We start from the raw sequence: 19009 nt of genomic DNA on the forward strand, positions 1-19009 counted from the left end.
GAAGCGACTGGAGGATTCTGTCAATGACCGCATCATCCGGGAGATTAACTCCCAGCTGAGTCAAGCGGTTATGCAACCCAGACATAGTGAGTATGTGCTCACTGACAGAACTGTTTTCCTCCATCTTACAGCTGAAAAATTTGTCGGAGACTTCATATCTCTCGACCCGGGCATGAGCTTGGAAAACCATTTTCAGCTCTTCGAACATCTCATATGCTCCATGTCTCTCAAAACGCTTTTGGAGCCCCGGCTCTAGGCTGTAAAGCATGCCGCACTGAACGAGGGAGTAGTCATCGAAACGTGCCTGCCAAGCGTTCATAACATCTTGTTCTGCAGGGAGAACGGGTGCGTCACCAAGCGGTGCTTGTAGGACATAATCTTTCTTGGCAGCTATGAGGATGATCCTCAGGTTCCGGACCCAGTCCGTATAGTTGCTGCCATCGTCTTTCAGCTTAGTTTTCTCTAGGAATGCGTTGAAGTTGAGGACTACGTTGGCCATTTGATCTACAAGACATATTGCAAAGATTTTAGACTAAGTTCATGATAATTAAGTTCAACTAATCAAATTATTAGTGAACTCCCACTTAGATTAGACATCCCTCTAGTCATCTAAGTATTACATGATCCGAGTTAAACTAGACCGTGTCCGATCATCACGTGAGACGGACTAGTCAACATCGGTGAACATCTTCATGTTGATCGTATCTTCTATACGACTCATGCTCGACCTTTCGGTCTTCTGTGTTCCGAGGCCATGTCTGTACATGCTAGGCTCGTCAAGTCAACCTAAGTGTTTGCATGTGTAAACCTGTCTTACACCCGTTGTATGTGAACGTCTGAATAAAACACCCGATCATCACGTGGTGTTTTGAAACAGCGAACTGTCGCAACGGTGCACAGTTAGGGGGAACACTTCTTGAATTTTATTGTGAGGGATCATCTTATTTACTACCGTCGTTCTAAGTAAACAAGATGCAAAACATGATAAACATCACATGCAATCAAATAATAAACGTGACATGATATGGCCATTTTCACATAGCTCCTTTGATCTCCATCTTGGGGCTCCGTGATCATCTTGTCACCGGCTTGACACCATGATCTCCATCATCATGATCTCCATCATCGTGTCTCCATGAAGTTGCTCGCCAACTATTACTTCTACTACTATGGCTAATGCGTTTAGCAATAAAGTAAAGTAATTTACATGGCGTTTCTCGATGACACGCAGGTCATTAAAAGAATAAAGACAACTCCTATGGCTCCTGCCGGTTGTCATACTCATCGACATGCAAGTCGTGAATCCTATTACAATAGCATGAACATCTCATACATCACATATAGATCATTCATCATTCATCACAACTTTGGCCATATCATATCACAAACCACTTGCTGCAAAAACAAGTTAGACGTCCTCTAATTGTTGTTGCAAGTTTTACGTGGCTGAATTAGGGTTCTAGCAAGAACGTTTTCTTACCTACGTTAAAGCCACAACGTGATTTGTCAACTTCTATTTACCCTTCATAAGGACCCTGTTCATCGATTCCGCTCCAACTAAAGTGGGAGAGACAGACATCCGCCAGCCACCTTATGCAACTAGTGCATGTTAGTCGGTGGAACCGGTCTCACGTAAGCGTACGTGTAAGGTTGGTCCGGGCCGCTTCATCCCACAATACCGCTGAAGCAAGAAAGGACTAGTAACGGCAAGAAAGTTGACAAATCTACGCCCACAACAAATTGTGTTCTACTCGCGCAAGAAGAACTACGCATAGACCTAGCTCATGATGCCACTGTTGGGGAACGTTGCAGAAAACAAAAAATTTCCTACTCGTTTCACCAAGATCATCTAGGAGTTCATCTAGCAATGAGTGATCAGATGCATCTACATACCTTTGTAGATCGCGCACGGAAGCGTTCAAAAGAACGGTGATGATGTAGTCGTACTCGACGTGATCCAAATCACCGATGACCAGCGCCGAACGGACGGCACCTCCGCGTTCAACACACGTACGGAACAGCCACGTCTCCTCTTCTTGATCCAGCAAGGGAGGGAGGAGAGGTTGAGGGAGATGGCACCAGCAGCAGCACGACGGCGTGGTGTTGATGGAGCTGCAGTACTCCGGCAGAGCTTCGCTAAGCACTATGGAGGTGGAGGAGGTGTTGAGGAGGGAGAAGGAGGCAACCAAAGGCCAGGGCGTTCAGGTATGAAGTCCCTCCTCTCCCCCCACTATATATAGGGGTGCCAAGGGGGGTGGCCGGCCCTAGGAGATCCAATCTCCTAGGGGGTGCGGCGGCCAAGGGGGGGTTTCCCTCCCCCCCAAGGCACCTAGGAGGTGCCTTACCCTCCTAGGACTCTTGCCCCCTTGAACCCTAGGCGCATGGGCCTATGTGGGGCTGGTGCCCTTGGCCCATTAGGCCAAGGCGCACCCCCTTAAAGCCCATGTGGCCCCCCGGGACAGGTGGACCCACCCGGTGGACCCCCGGGACCCTTCCGGTGGTCCCGGTACAATACCGATAACCCCGAAACTTGTCCCGATGTCCGAAACAGGACTTCCCATATATAAATCTTTACCTCCGGACCATTTCGGAACTCCTCGTGACGTCCGGGATCTCATCCGGGACTCCGAACAACATTCGGGTTACTGCATATACATATCCCTACAACCCTAGCGTAACCGAACCTTAAGTGTGTAGACCCTACGGGTTCGGGAGACAAGCAGACATGACCGAGACGACTCTTCGGTCAATAACCAACAGCGGGATCTGGATACCCATGTTGGCTCCCACATGCTCCACGATGATCTCATCGGATGAACCACGATGTCGAGGATTCAATCAACCCCGTACGCTATTCCCTTTGTCTATCGATATGTTACTTGCCCGAGATTCGATTGTCGGTATCCCAATACCTCGTTCAATCTCGTTACCGGCAAGTCACTTTACTCGTACCGTAATGCATGATCCCGTGACCAGACACTTGGTCACTCTGAGCTCATTATGATGATGCATTACCGAGTGGGCCCAGTGATACCTCTCCGTCATACGGAGTGACAAATCCCAGTCTTGATCCATGTCACCAACAGACACTTTCGGAGATACCCGCAGTCTACCTTTATAGTCACCCAGTTACGTTGTGACGTTTGGCATACCCAAAGCACTCTTACAGTATCCGGGAGTTACACGATCTCATGGTCTAAGGAAAAGATACTTGACATTAGAAAACTCTAGCAAACGAACTATACGATCTTGTGCTATGTTTAGGATTGGGTCTTGTCCATCACATCATTCTCCTAATGATGTGATCTCGTTATCAATGACATCCAGTGTCCATAGTCAGGAAATCATGACTATCTGTTGATCAACGAGCTAGTCAACTAGAGGCTCACTAGGGACATGTTGATGTCTGTTATTCACACATGTATTACGATTTCCAGATAACACAATTATAGCATAAATAAAGACAATTATCATGAACAAGGAAATATAATAATAATGCTTTTATTATTGCCTCTAGGGCATATTTCCAACAACTCCACCTTCATCACCGATGTCTTCTCCATATCCATCACCTCCAGTGGTTCCTTCTCATCCCACTTTTCCTTTTCATTATAATCGTCGTCGACGTGTTATAGATGAATCTACCAACGTGCCATCTACTTCTCATGCACCGTCTTCCTCGTCCCAGCCGACTTATGGTCTTCGGGCTCGACATTGCCCTCCTCCTGACCGCTATTCTCCTAGCTAATATGGCCTTTCAGTTGTACTTGAGCCTACCTCTTATCGTGATGTTGTTGTTCATCCTGAATGGTAGTTTGCGATGGAAGAGGAGATTGCCGCTCTTGAGCGCAACGGCACATGGGATCTGGTTTCTCTTCCTCCCCGTGTTCGTCCCATCACTTGCGTCTGTACTGTGTTCAAAAAAAATATCATTCCCTCAAAAAGTTTAATATTGTTATCAATTAATAAAGTGGAGCATTCCCAAAAAAAGGAGCACATTTAGCTTTAGAAAGAAGTTGTACCAGCGGAGGCATCGATCCTGCTGCCCATTAGTGTAAAAATCAATTAAGGGACGGTTCTTTTGAGCGGCTTAAAAATATGCTACCTCTCCTCAGCTTAAAAAATAAGTCGCTCCTAAAATTTGTTGAGACTTCTATATTAGTTATCCCATAACTAGTTCAGAAGCCCCAATGAATAAGGGAGATGGCTTATGGAAAAAACTAGGGAGGAGGAGGCTTATTTTTTAAGCCGCCAAAAGAACTGGCCCTAAGATTCAGTGATGACGATCACTCGTAATAAGATGGGCATGTTCCTTGGTGTTGGAAATATGCCCTAGAGGCAATAATAAAATGGTTATTATTATATTTCCTTGTTCATGATAATTGTCTATTGTTCATGTTATAATTGTATTAATCGAAAACCGTAATACATGTCTGAATGCATAGACTACAACATGTCCCTAGTGAGCCTCTAGTTGACTAGCTCATTGATCAATAGATGGTTTTGGTTTCCTGACCATGGACATTGGATGTCGTTGATAATGGGATCACATCATTAGGAGAATGATGTGATGGACAAGACCCAATCCTAAGCATAGAACAAGATCGCGTAGTTCGTTTGCTAGAGCTTTTCTAATGTCAAGTATCACTTCCTTAGACCATGAGATTGTGCAACTCCCGAATATCGTAGGAATGCTTTGGGTGTATCAAACGTCACAACGTAACTGGGTGGCTATAAAGGTGCACTACAGGTATCTTCGAAAGTGTCTGTTGGGTTGGCACGAATCGAGACTGGGATTTGTCACTCCGTATGACGGAGAGGTATGTCTGGGCCCACTCGGTAATGCATCATCATAATAAGCTCAATGTGACTAAGGAGTTAGCCACGGGATCATGCATTATGGAATGAGTAAAGAGACTTGCCGGTAATAGGATTGAACAAGGTATAGGGATACCAACGATCGAATCTCGGGCAAGTAACATACCGATGGACAAAGGGAATTGTATACGGGATTGATTGAATCCCCGACATCGTGCTTCATCTGATGAGATCATCGTGGAACATGTGGGAGCCAATACGATTATCCAGATCCCGCTATTGGTTATTGGCCGGAGAAGCATGTCGGTCATGTCTGCATGGTTCCCGAACCCGTCGGGTCTACACACTTAAGGTTCGGTGACGCTAGAGTTGTAATGGGAATTGTATGTGGTTACCGAAAGTTGTTCGGGGTCTCGGATGAGATCTCGGACATCACGAAGAGTTCCAGAATGGTCCGGAGTTAAAGATTTATATATGGGAAGTCCTATTTTGGCCACCGAAAAATGTTCGGGATTTTTCGGTATTGTACCGGGAAGGTTCTAGAAGGTTCCAGAGTTGGGCCCACCTGCATGGGAGGACCTAATAAACCACAAGTATAGGGGATCGCAATAGTTTTCTAGGATAGAGTATTCAACCCAAATTTATTGATTCGACACAAGGGGAGCCAAAGAATATTCTCAAGTATTAGCAGTTGAGTTGTCAATTTAACCACACCTGAAAGACTTAATATCTGCAGCAAAGTATTTAGTAGCCAAGTAGTATGGAAGTAATGGTAACGGTGGCAAAACTAACAGTAGCAGTTTTATAGCAATCGTAACAGTGGCAACGGAAAAGTAACTAAGCAAAGATCAATATGTGAAAAGCTCGTGGGCAATGGATCAGTGATGGATAATTATGTTGGATGCGATTCCTCATGCAAAAGTTATAACATAGGGTGACACAGAACTAGCTCCAGTTCATCAATGTAATGTAGGCATGTATTCCGAATATAGTCATAGGTGCTTATGGAAAAGAACTTGCATGACATCTTTTGTCCTACCCTCCTGTGGCAGCAGGGTCCTATTGGGAACTAAGGGATATTAAGGCCTCCTTTAATAGAGTACCGGACCAAAGCATTAACACTTAGTGAATACATGAACTCCTCAAACTACGGTCATCATCGGGAGTGGCCCCGATTATTGTCACTTCGGGGTTGCCGGATCATAACACATAGTAGGTGACTATTGACTTGCAAGATAGGATCAAGAACTCACATATATTCATGAAAACATAATAGGTTCAGATCTGAAATCATGGCACTCAGGCCCTAGTGACAAGCATTAAGCATGGCAAAGTCATAGCAACATCAATCTTAGAACATAATGGATACTAGGGATCAAACCCTAACAAAACTAACTCGATTACATGGTAAATCTCGTCCAACGCCTCACCGTCCAGCAAGCCTATGATGGGATTACTCACGCACGGTGGTGAGCATCATGAAATTGGTGATGGAGGATGGTTGATGATGACGACAGCGACGGATTTCCCTCTCCGGAGCCCCGAACGGACTCCTAATCAGCCCTCCCGAGAGAGATTAGGGCTTGGCAGCGGCTCTGTATCGTAAAACGCGATGAATCCTTCTCTCTTATTTTTTCCTCCCCGAACGTGAATATATGGAGTTGGAGTTGAGGTCGATGGAGCTCTAGGGGGCCCATGAGACAGGGGGCGCGCCCAGGGGGTAGGGCGCGCCCCCCACCCTCGTGGCCAGGGTGTGGGCCCCCTTCTGTTGATTCTTTCGCCAGTATTTTTTATTAATTCCAAAAAGTGTCTACATGGATTTTCAGATCATTCTGAAAACTTTTATTTTTGCACAAAAATAACACCATGGCAATTCTGTTGAAAACAGCGTTAGTCCGGGTTAGTTCCATTCAAATCGTGCAAGTTAGAGTCCAAAACAAGGGCACAAGTGTTTGGAAAAATAGATACGTTGGAGACGTATCAACTCCTCCAATCTTAATCCTTTGCTTGTCCTCAAGCAATTCAGTTGACAAACTGAAAGTGATAAAGAAAAACTTTTACAAACTCTGTTTGCTCTTGTTGTTGCAAATATGTAAAGCTGGCATTCAAGTTTTCAGCAAAGATTATGAACTAACCACATTCACAATAACATTTAGGTCTCATGTTTACTCATATCAATGGCATAATCAACTAGCGAGCAATAATAATAAATCTCGGATGACAACACTTTCTCAAAATAATCATAATATGATATAACAAGATGGTATCTCGCTAGCCCTTTCTGAGACCGCAAAACATAAATGCAGAGCACCCCTAAAGATCAAGGACTGACTAGACATTGTAATTCATGGTAAAAGAGATCCAGTCACAGTCATACTCAATGTAAATTAATAGCAATGCATACAAATGACAGCAGTGCTCTCCAACTGGTGCTTTTTAATAAGAGCATGATGACTCAACATAGAAGTAAATAGATAGGCCCTTCGCAGATGGAAGCAAGGATTTGCAAAGGTGCCAGAGCTCGAGTTTTGAAATAGAGATAAATAATATATTGGGTGGTATACTTTCATTGTCAACATAACAACCAAGAGATCTCGATATCTTCCATGCTACACACATTATAGGCTTCCCAAACAGAATGGTAAAGTTTATACTCCCCCTCCACCAACAAACATCAATCCATGGCTTGTCCGAAACAATGGGTGCCTCCAAGTAACAACAGTCCTGGGGGAGTTTTGTTTGCAATTATATTGATTTGATTTGAGCATGGGACTGGGCATCCCGGTTACTAGCCATTTTCTCGTGAATGATGAGCAGAGTCCACTCATCGTGAGAATAACCCACCTAGCATGGAAGATATCAATAGCCCTAGTTGATACATGAGCTATTCGAGCATACAAAACAGAATTTCATTTGAAGGTTTAGAGTTTGGCACATACAAATTTACTTGGAACGGCAGGTAAATACCGCATATAGGAAGGTATGGTGGACTCATATGGAATAACTTTAGGGTTTATGGAAGTGGATGCACAAGCAGTATTCCCGCTTAGTACAAGTGAAGGCTAGAAAGAGACTGGGAAGCGACCAACTAGAGAGTGACAACAGTCATGAACATGCATTAAGATTAATCAACAATGAGTGCAAGCATGAGTAGGATATAAATCACCATGAACATAAATATCATGGAGGCTATGTTGATTTTGTTTCAACTACATGCGTGAACATGTGCCAAGTCAAGCCACTCGAATCGTTCAAAGGAGGATACCACCTCATCATACCACATCACAACCATTTTAATAGCATGTTGGCACGCAAGGTAAACCATTATAAATTCCTAGCTAATTAAGCATGGCATGAGCAACTATAATCTCTAATTGTCATTGCAAACATGTTTCATTCGTAATAGGCTGAATCAGGAACGATGAACTAATCATATTTACAAAAACAAGATAGGTCGAGTTCATACCAGCTTCTCTCATCTCAATCAGCCCATCATATATCGTTATTATTGCCTTTCACTCGCACGACCGAATGGTGTGGATAATAATAATAGTGCACGTGCATTGGACTAAGCTGGAATCTGTAAGCATTTAATACAAGGGAGAAAACAAGGTAATATGGGCTCTTGGTTGAATCAACAATAATGCAAATGAGAGCCCCAACATTTCATCATGGTCTTCTCCTCTCGACCCCCATAGAAAAGAAAAGAAATAAAACTATTTACATGGGAAAGCTACCAACAAGCAAAAGAAGAACGAGAAATCTTTTTGGGTTTTCTTTTAATTACTACTACTAAAGGCATGGAAAGTAAACTAGCTAAAAGCTACCACTAATTTTTTTGGTTTTTCTTAAGGTTTTTAGAACACACAAGAAGAAAGCTTAGAAAAGAAAATAAACTAGCATGGATAGTACAAGAAAAAGTATGAGCACCGACAGCTAGAATGAGTGTGTGAACATGAATGTAATATCGGTGAGAAATACGTACTCCCCCAAGCTTAGGTTTTGGTCTAAGTTGGTCTATGCCCACGGCTGGCCTGGCGGATATTCAAAGTCAAAGCTGGGGTCGTACTGAGATGCAGCAGCTACTGCTTGACGGGCTGCAGCTTGGAGGCGAGCTGCCTCCGTCCTCCTCTCGTACTCATTTGCCTCCTCCCTAGTTATAACATATCTCCTTTTTGCCTGAAAGTTAAAGAAAGTAGGAGCATGGAAGGCAATATGGATAGTGCAACGTCTGTCAAAGATTAGTCGGTACTAAGAGGCTGTTCGTTCCTCTCAACAAACTGATGGCGAACCATAGCATTATAATCTAGATAAGCAGGAGGTAACTCCCTATCATTTCCATGTATAGGTACACCAAGATAATTAGCTACATGAGTTGCATAAATTCCACCAAACAAATCTCCACTTATATTATTAAGATGCAACCTTCGTGCAACAATGGCCCCCAAGTTATATTGTTTATCACCTAATACTGCACTCTTGAGGACACTAAGATCTAGAACGCACATGTGACAAGCCTCATCTTTACCATTAATGCATCTACCTTTAAAGAGAGCAAAATAATGTATGGAAGGAAAACGAATGCTCCCTATGTTAGCTTGTGTGATTTCTCTAGATTCCCCCACAGTGATACTAGCAAGAAAGTCTTTATATTCAGATTTGCGAGGTTCACTAACATTGCCCCACTGCGGGAGTTTACAAGCAGTATTAAAATCTTCTAGGTCCATGGTATAGGATTTATCATAAAGATCAAATAAAACAGTGTGAGAATTTCGCGAAAATGTAAATTTAAACCTCTTCACAAAGGAATCAGTTATGTAGTAGTGTTGCGGGCACTTATCTGACACGAAGTCCCCAAGATCAGCATTACGCACATACGTGTCAAATTCAGCCTTGATGGCTGCCTGGAGCATAAACTCCTCTGACGGCCATTCACAAGGCCGCACTTGAGCTTCCCTCGATGGTTCATCATCCGGCTCATGTATCGCGAGCCTTGGTGCTTGCTTCCTTGAGGAACCACCTTGGTATATTTTCCTATGCATTTTTCTTTCTCTGGAAAGTTTCTGAAATTTTAGTGACTCAAAATAAAAGTGAACCAAACTCAACAAGATTGATAGCAACTACTCCCACAAGTGCCTAGAGGCTATATCATGCACTAAAACTACTTTGGACCATATAAATTTGACATGAAAGCTCAAGAACAGGGTCACCTTAGCAGCAAAAAATTGCAATGAATAAAGCACTAGAACAAAAAATAATTGGACCATTGGAGGAGTCACATACCGAAGAACAATCTCCCAAAACAGTTTAGTGAATGAAGCTTTGAGCAAGGAGATCGAAAAAGGCAGCAAGATGAGCTAGAACACGGGTTTGAGCTATCGGAGGATTTTTCTGGAGGAAGAAGAAATGTGTGGGTGCTAGAATAAGTGGAGGGGGCCACATGGGGCCCACGAGGCAGGGGCGCGCCCCAGAGGGGTGGGCGCGCCCTACACCCTCGTGGCCAAATGGTGGGTCCCCCTGGTGTGTTCTCAGTGCCAGATATTCTTAAATATTCTACAAAAAATCATTTTTCATTTTCAGGACATTTGGAGAACTTTCATTTTCGGGGTATTTTTATTGCAAGGATAATTCAGAAAATCGACAGAAGATGCTATTTTTTTTCTTTATTTAATCTAAATAACAGAAAGTAAAAGGAGGGTACAGAAAGTTGTGCTTTCTAACTTCATCCATCTCATGCTCATCAAAAGGAATCCATTAACAAGGTTGATCAAGTCTTGTTAACAAACTCTTTTCGAATAACATGAAACCGGAGAATTTTCGAATAACACTAGGTTACCTCAACGGGGATATGCACGTCCCCAATAATAAGAATTTCATTTTTCTTCTTGACAGTAGGGAGAGGAAATTCAAAACCTCCAATAGTAATCGTTGAAATTTTTCCAATAGAATTGATACTGTGGACTTGAGGTTGTTCCCTCAGAAAGTGTACCGTATGCTCATTACCATTAACATGAAAAGTGACATTGACTTTGATGCAATCAATAACAGCCCCTGCAGTATTCAAAAAGGGTCTACCAAGAATAATAGACATACTATCATCCTCGGGAATATCAAGAATAACAAAGTCCGTTAAAATAGTAACATTTGCAACCACAACAGGCACATCCTCACAAATACCGATAGGTATAGCGGTTGATTTATCGACCATTTGCAAAGATATTTCAGTAGGTGTCAACTTATTCAAATCAAGTCTATGATATAAAGATAGAGGCATAACACTAACACCGGCTCCAAGATCACATAAAGCAGTTTTAACATAGTTTCTTTTAATGGAGCATGGTATAGTTGGTACTCCTGGATCTCCTAGTTTCTTTGGTATTCCACCTTTAAAAGTATAATTGGCAAGCATGATGGAAATTTCAGCTTCCGGTATCTTTCTTTTATTTGTAACAATATCTTTCATATACTTAGCATAAGGGTTCATTTTAAGCATATCAGTCAAACGCATACGCAAAAAGATAGGTCTAATCATTTCAGCAAAGCTCTCAAAATCCTCATCATCCTTTTTCGTGGATGGTTTAGGAGGAAAGGGTATGGGTTTCTAAACCCATGGTTCTCTTTCTTTACCGTGCTTCCTAGCAATGAAGTCTCTCTTATCATAACGTTGATTCTTTGATTGTGGGTTATCAAGATCAACAACAGGTTCAATCTCTACATCATTATTATTACTAGGTTGAGCATCAACATGAACATCATCACTAACATTATCACTAGGCTCATGTTCATTACCAGATTGTGTTTTAGCATCAGATATAGAAATATCAATGGGATTCTCAGGTGTGTCAACAACAGGTTCACTAGAATCATGCAAAGTCCTATCATTTTTCTTTTTCTTTTTCTTAGAAGGACTAGGTGCATCAACATTAGTTCTCTGAGAATCTTGCTCGACTCTCTTAGGGTGGCCCTCAGGATACAAAGGTTCCTGAGTCATTTTACCCCCTCTAGTCACAACTCTAACAACATTATCATTTTTCTTATTATTTAATTCATTGAGCAAATCATCTTGAGCTTTAAGTACTTGTTCTACCTGAGTGGTAACCATAGAAGCATGTTTACTAATGAGTTTAAGGTCACCTTTAAATCTAGACATATAATCACTCAAGTTTTCAATCATATAAGCATTACGTTTCAATTGTCTACCAACATAAGCATTGAAGTTTTCTTGTTTCACAATAAAATTATCAAACTCATCCAAGCATTGGCTAGCAGAGTTATTACGAGGAATATCACCTTCATCAAATCTATACAGAGAATTTACCTTTACTACCTATGTCGGGCTATCAAGACCATGTATTTCTTCAATAGGTGGTAAATTCTTAACATCTTCGGCTTTAATACCCTTTTCTTTCATAGATTTCTTTGCCTCTTGCATATCTTCAGGATTTAGAAATAGAATACCCATTTTCTTCAGAGTTGGTTCAGGAAGTGTCCAATCATTATCATTACTCAATATATTATTCAATAGCAATTCAGCTTGCTCAGTAGTTCTTTCCCTGAAAACACAACCAGCACAACTATCTAGGTGGTCTCTGGAAGCATCGGTTAGTCCATTATAAAAGATATCAAGTATTTCATTTTTCATGAGAGGATGATCAGGCAAAGCATTAAGTAACCGGAGAAGCCTCCCCCAAGCTTGTGGGAGACTCTCTTCTTCAATTTGCACAAAATTATATATTTCCCTTAAAGCGGCTTGTTTCTTATGAGCGGGGAAATATTTAGCAGAGAAGTAATAAATCATATCCTGGGGACTACGCACACAACCAGGAGCAAGAGAATTAAACCATGTTTTAGCACCACCCTTTAATGAGAACGGAAATAACTTAAGAATATAGTAGTAACGAATTTTTTCCTCATGAGTGAATAGGGTGGCTATATCATTCAGTTTAGTAAGATGTGCCACAACAGTTTCAGATTCATAGCCATAAAAAGGATCAGATTCAACCAAAGTAATTAACTCAGGATCGATAGAGAAATCATAATCCTTATCAGAAATACAGATAGGTGAAGTAGCAAAAGCAGGGTCATATTTCATTCTAGCATTCAAAGACTTTTCTTCCAGCTTAGCTAATAGTTTCTTAAGATCATATCTATCTTTGTAAGCAAAAAGATCTCTAGCAATTTCTTCATCCATAACATAACCCTCAGGCACATTAGGCAATTCGTATCTAGGGGGAGAATCTTCGTCATCACTTTCATCAATATTATTTGTTTCAATAATTTCATTCTCTCTAACCCTAGCAAGTTGTTCATCAAGAAATTCACCTAATGGCACAGTATTATCAAGCATAGAAGTAGTTTCATCATAAGCATCATGCATAACAGAAGTGACATCATCAATAACATGCAACATATCAGAATCAATAACATGTGTAGGTGTCGCAAGTTTACTCAAAATAGAAGGTGAATCAAGTGCAGAGATAGATGGTAGTTCCTTACCTCCCCTTGTAGTTGAGGGAAAAATGTTAGTTCTTTCATCTTTCAAGTTCCTCATAGTATCAGCAGATATAAATCCCAAGTGACTCAAAGAATAGAGCTATGCTCCCCTGCAACGGAGCCATAAAATAGTCTTCATAACCCACAAGAATAGGGGATCGCAACAGTTTTCGAGGGTAGAGTATTCAACCCAAATTTATTGATTCGACACAAGGGGAGCCAAAGAATATTCTCAAGTATTAGCAGTTGAGTTGTCAATTCAACCACACCTGAAATACTTAATATCTGCAGCAAAGTATTTAGTAGCCAAGTAGTATGGAAGTAACGGTAACGGTGGCAAAAGTAACAGTAGCGGTTTTATAGCAATCGTAACAGTGGCAATGGAAAAGTAACTAAGCAAAGATCAATATGTGAAAAGCTCGTGGGCAATGGATCAGTGATGGATAATTATGTCGGATGCGATTCCTCATGCAAAAGTTATAACATAGGGTGACACAGAACTAGCTCCAGTTCATCAATGTAATGTAGGCATGTATTCCGAATATAGTCATACGTGCTTATGGAAAAGAACTTGCATGACATCTTTTGTCCTACCCTCCCGTGGGAGCGGGGTCCTATTGGAAACTAAGGGATATTAAGGCCTCCTTTTAATAGAGTACCGGACCAAAGCATTAACACTTAATGAATACATGAACTCCTCAAACTACGGTCATCATCGGGAGTGGCCCCGATTATTGTCACTTCGGGGTTGCCGGATCATAACACATAGTAGGTGACTATTGACTTGCAAGATAGGATCAAGAACTCACATATATTGATGAAAACATAATAGGTTCAGATCTGAAATCATGGCACTCGGGCCATAGTGACAAGCATTAAGCATGGAAAAGTCATAGCAACATCAATCTTAGAACATAATGGATACTAGGGATCAAACCCTAACAAAACTAACTCGATTACATGGTAAATCTCATCCAACTCATCACTGTCCAGCAAGCCTACGATGGGATTACTCACGCACAGCGATGAGCATCATGAAATTGGTGATTGTAACGCCCTCGATGCGGCTATATCTCCCACGTGTCGAAGCACGACTTAGAGGCATAACCGCATTGAAAGCAATGTCGCAAGTGAGGTAATCTTCACACAACCCATGTAATACATAAGGGAAAGAGATACATAGTTGGCTTACAATCGCCACTTCACACAATTACAAGAATAAGGCATTACATCATCCAGATACAATCAAGGTCCGACTACGGAACCAAAATAAAAGAAGAACCCCAAATGCGACAAAAGGTCCCCGATCGACCCCAACTGGGCTCCACTACAGATCAACTAGAACGAAACAACACAAAGGAAAAGATCTTCTTCGAGCTCCTCCTTGAGCTTGGTTGCATCACCCGCTCGGTAACATAGGCACCTGCAAACTGGGTTTGGAAGTATCTGGTGAGTCACGAGGACTCAGCAATCCCATTACCATGGGTATCAAGACTAGCAAAGCTTAATGGGAAAGGAAGGGGTAAAGTGGTGAGGTTGCAGCAGCGACTAAGCATGATATGGTGGCTAAGATACGCAAATGAGAGCGAGAAGAGAAACAAAGGAACGGTCGTGAAGCTAGCAATGATCAAGAGGTGATCCTGAACACCTACTTACGTCAAACATAACCCAGAAACCGTGTTCACTTCCCGGACTCCGCCGAGAAGAGACCGTCACGGCTACACACTCGGTTGATGCGTTTTAATTCGGATCAAGTGTCAAGTTATCTACAACCGGACATTAACAAATTCCCATCTGCCACATAACCGCGGGCACGGCTCTCGAAAGTTTATACCCTGCAGGGGTGTCCCAACTTAGCCCATGACAAGCTCTCGCGATCATCGAAGGAATAGACCTTCACCCAGGAAGACCCGATCAGTCTCAGAATCCCGGTACATCAAGACATTTCAACAATGGTAAAACAAGACCAGCAAGACCTCCCGGCGTGCCGACACCCTGATAGTAGCCGCGCGTATCTCGTCTCAGGCCACGACCGAATGAGCAGTACGTACGGCAACCGACGATACCCCAAGTTGCCTAGGGGCGGCACCGCAAGTGGCTCTAGTTTGGACCAACACTTAGACAAGCATTGGCCCGGGGGGGCTAAATAAAGATGACCCTCGAGAGAGCGACTCCCAAGGGAAAAAGTGGGTGGTGGTGAGGCAAATGGTAAAAGTCAAAGTTGGGCCTTGCTGGACAAGTTTTATTCAAAGCGAACTGTCAGGGGGGTCCCATAAATCACCCGACCGCGTTAGGAACGCAAAATCCGGGAACATAACACCGGTATGACGGAAACTAGGGCTGCAAGAGTGGAACAAAACACCAGGCATAAGGCCGAGCCTTCCACCCTTTACCAAGTATATAGATGCATTAATAATATAAGAGATATTGTGATATCCCAACATAAACCCTGTCCACCATGGAGAAATCTTCAACTTCACCTGCAACTAGCAACGCTATAAGAGGGGCTGAGCAAAGCGGTAACATAGCCAAACAACGGTTTGCATGGGAAAGGTGTCAAAGGTTAGAGGTTCATGGCAATATGGGATGGCTGGATAAACAGGTAATAGGTAGCGCAGCATAGCGAAAGAACGAGGCAACTAGCATAGCAATGATAGTAGTGAGATCCAGGGTAGCGGTCATCTTGCCTGAAATCCCGCAAGGAAGAAGAACGAGTCCATGAAGAAGACGGACGGGAGTAGTCGAACGAATCCTCACAACTCCGGAACGAAACCGAAGCTAACGAGAGAAGCAAACCGGAAAGAAGCAAACAACATAGTAAACAACCATCGCATAATCATGGCATGATGCACAACCAAGTATGATGCATGTCCGGTTTAATGAGGCATGGCATGGCAAAGTGCAACCAACAACACTACACATTAAGTGGAGCTCAATATGCAACGAGTTGCATATTGACGGAACACCACATCCGAGTTATTTAGTTCGCTCTCGTTTAGGTACACAACAATGTTAAATGTTGTTAAACATGGCAAGGGGTGATGCATAATGAAACTATCTATTTAGGCAAGTTTAAATGAGGCCGGAACAACAAACAACATTTCCGGAAAAAAAACCTCATATGCAATTTATGAATTTGCTACTGTTCTGCCCTAAAACATGTTTAAAGTTGTTAAACAGGAAAATAAAGTGGACAATGTTAAACTAGGCATTTTTCCACCCCATTTACATATAAAGTTTGTTAAAATCGGAGCTACGGTTAATTAGTTATGAAATAAATCATTTTAGCATGGCATAGGAGCAAATTAATGTAAACAACATTTTAAACATTTTTAACATGGATGAAAGTGGCATATTATGAAACTAGGCAAAATTTTAAGCAAGTTACATATATAAAACATTTTACTCCGATGCACGGTTTATTAGGTGTGAACAATGCAAGATTAATGGCAATTCTGAAATATGCATGTCCAGGATTTAATGACAAAATCGCAACGCAGGAAAAAAACAAGTCACGGGCCGAATCCATGCAGTGGGCCGAAACAGGACATGGGCGCGGGGTGGTAGCTCACCGATGGGCTCGGCCCAGTCGGTGAGGAGGGCGCTGGCGCTGCTGGTCTGGGCCGGCTTGCGGGGCCCACGTGCAGAGGCACGCTGCGCGTGTGCCCGCACGCGCGCAGGGTCGAAGAAGGCCGCGCCGGCGGCGGTTCCCGGCGATGGCAGCGGGGTCTGGTCACTGGCGAGGCCGGGAATGGATCGCGGGGTCTCGGATCTGGTGGATCCCGGGCGGATCCGGGTGGAGGAGGCCGGCGGCGAGCTGCCAAGCTCCGGCGGCGGCGGATCTGTAGAAAGGAAAGAAAGGGAGATCGGGTGAGGGAGAGAGCTGGGAAGGAGAGGGCGACGGGGAGGCGACGCCCTGGCGAGGAGGCGACGTCCTGCGGGGCGCGGGGCGGAGCCCGGCGGCGACGGCGAGGCCCTGGTCGCCGGCGGCGGGACGGCGACTCGGGCAGCTCGAGGAGGACGCGAGCGCTCGGGCGCGGGAGGCTGGGGCGGCCTCGGGCCCAGATGGGCTTGCCGGGCCCCGATCTGGGTTCCACGGGCCCGCGGGTTTCGCGGCGGCGCGAGGAGGACAGGGGCGACGTGGCCAGGCCACATGGCGGGCGCCGGTTGGCCCTGGCGGCGTCTGGCGGCGGCGCGCCCAATGGCTGATCGCCAAGTGGCGGCGGCGGGCTGGCAGCACCAGATCCAAGGGAGGGAGGTGGCTGGCTGCGCGGAAAATGAGGGAGGAGGCGCTGATTTCGAGGAGGGAGGCGGCTGGGAGGTAGGGGAGGGGCTAGGCTGCCCAAAAATGGAAGGAGGAGGGGTTTTATATAGCAGTTTTTGGCTAGGGTTTGGTCTAGGGGGGTTTTCGGACCCTCCGATCATGATCGGGCGGTTCCGGAAGCGAGGAGAGGTAGAGTGGCCTAGGTGGGCTGTGAGAGAGAGACTTGGGCTGAGGGGAGAGAAGGGAAGTGCAGCCCGACAACTGTTTCCGGAGACCGAAAACGTCCGACGATTAAACCGACTATATTGTGGTTGTAGGTTTAACGGTTGGGCTAACAAATGGACTCCGAATGCGATGAAACTTGGCAGGCGGTCTGTCTACACTATAATAAGACCGCACGACAAGTTGCAACCCATTCCGAGAACATTTTTATGTCACTTATAAAATAATATTTCGGAGGTGCCGCGGGCGCGTGCCAGTGTGTCTGGACTCCGAACGGACAACGGAGAGAACCGGGGGAACCCGAACGGATGCAAGTTTTGAAAAACATGCTGATGAAATGCAGATGATGACATGGTGAAATGCAACACGCAAGCAATGACATGGCAACAACGGCAAATAACTGGCGGACACCTGGCGCATCGGATCCGGGGCGTTACAACACTCCACCACTACGAGAGGATCTCGTCCCGAGATCTAGGATGGCAACGGAGGGAAAAGAGGAGAGGTAAAACAAAGTTGCTTCTTTGACGAACGAGTGAAACCATGAACCTTGAGAGGTTGAGCAAATTGAAAGAAACAAAACAACGGAGATGACCAAGATTGCAAACAATTCGTTGGACAAGAGGAACAAGGAATATGACGAGAACCAAGAGGTTTAGTGATAAGATAGATATTGAAACCACTCTGGTTAAAACTAGATAGAGGAGGAATAAGACTGATATAATTTGGGCAGCACTCCGACTGAAAATGGAAGGAATTGAACAAGAACTTGCCAAGATGAGAGGATACATGATGAAATCAACAACACACTGCCTCCGGAATTGAAAGAATGGCACAAGGGGTAAGAAACATTACAAACCGCACTCCGGTTGAGACGAGAGGCAAAACTTGATAAGATGAAAAAGCTTGAATGAGAACACAACACTCCGGTTAAGAAAATAACATGATCTTGACAAAACGAGATGATGAGTGAAAATAGCAACATCACATTGCCTCCGGAAGAAAGAATAGAAGATAGATCATTGAAATAAAAGAATGGAGAAGAAAATGCCAACTTCTGCCACAAATGAGCTCAGAAAGCATCCTTGCAAAGAAGAATCGAACGGAGTTGTTGGAAAATCAAAAACGAGAAGCACAAGCTTGTTGTGGGCTTATGGAAAACATCTCGAGACTATGAGGTGACAACCGGCCACTAATGGAAACTATTGATTG

This window comes from Triticum dicoccoides, chromosome 6B (assembly GCF_002162155.2).
Source record: "Triticum dicoccoides isolate Atlit2015 ecotype Zavitan chromosome 6B, WEW_v2.0, whole genome shotgun sequence".
NCBI lineage: Eukaryota > Viridiplantae > Streptophyta > Magnoliopsida > Poales > Poaceae > Triticum > Triticum dicoccoides.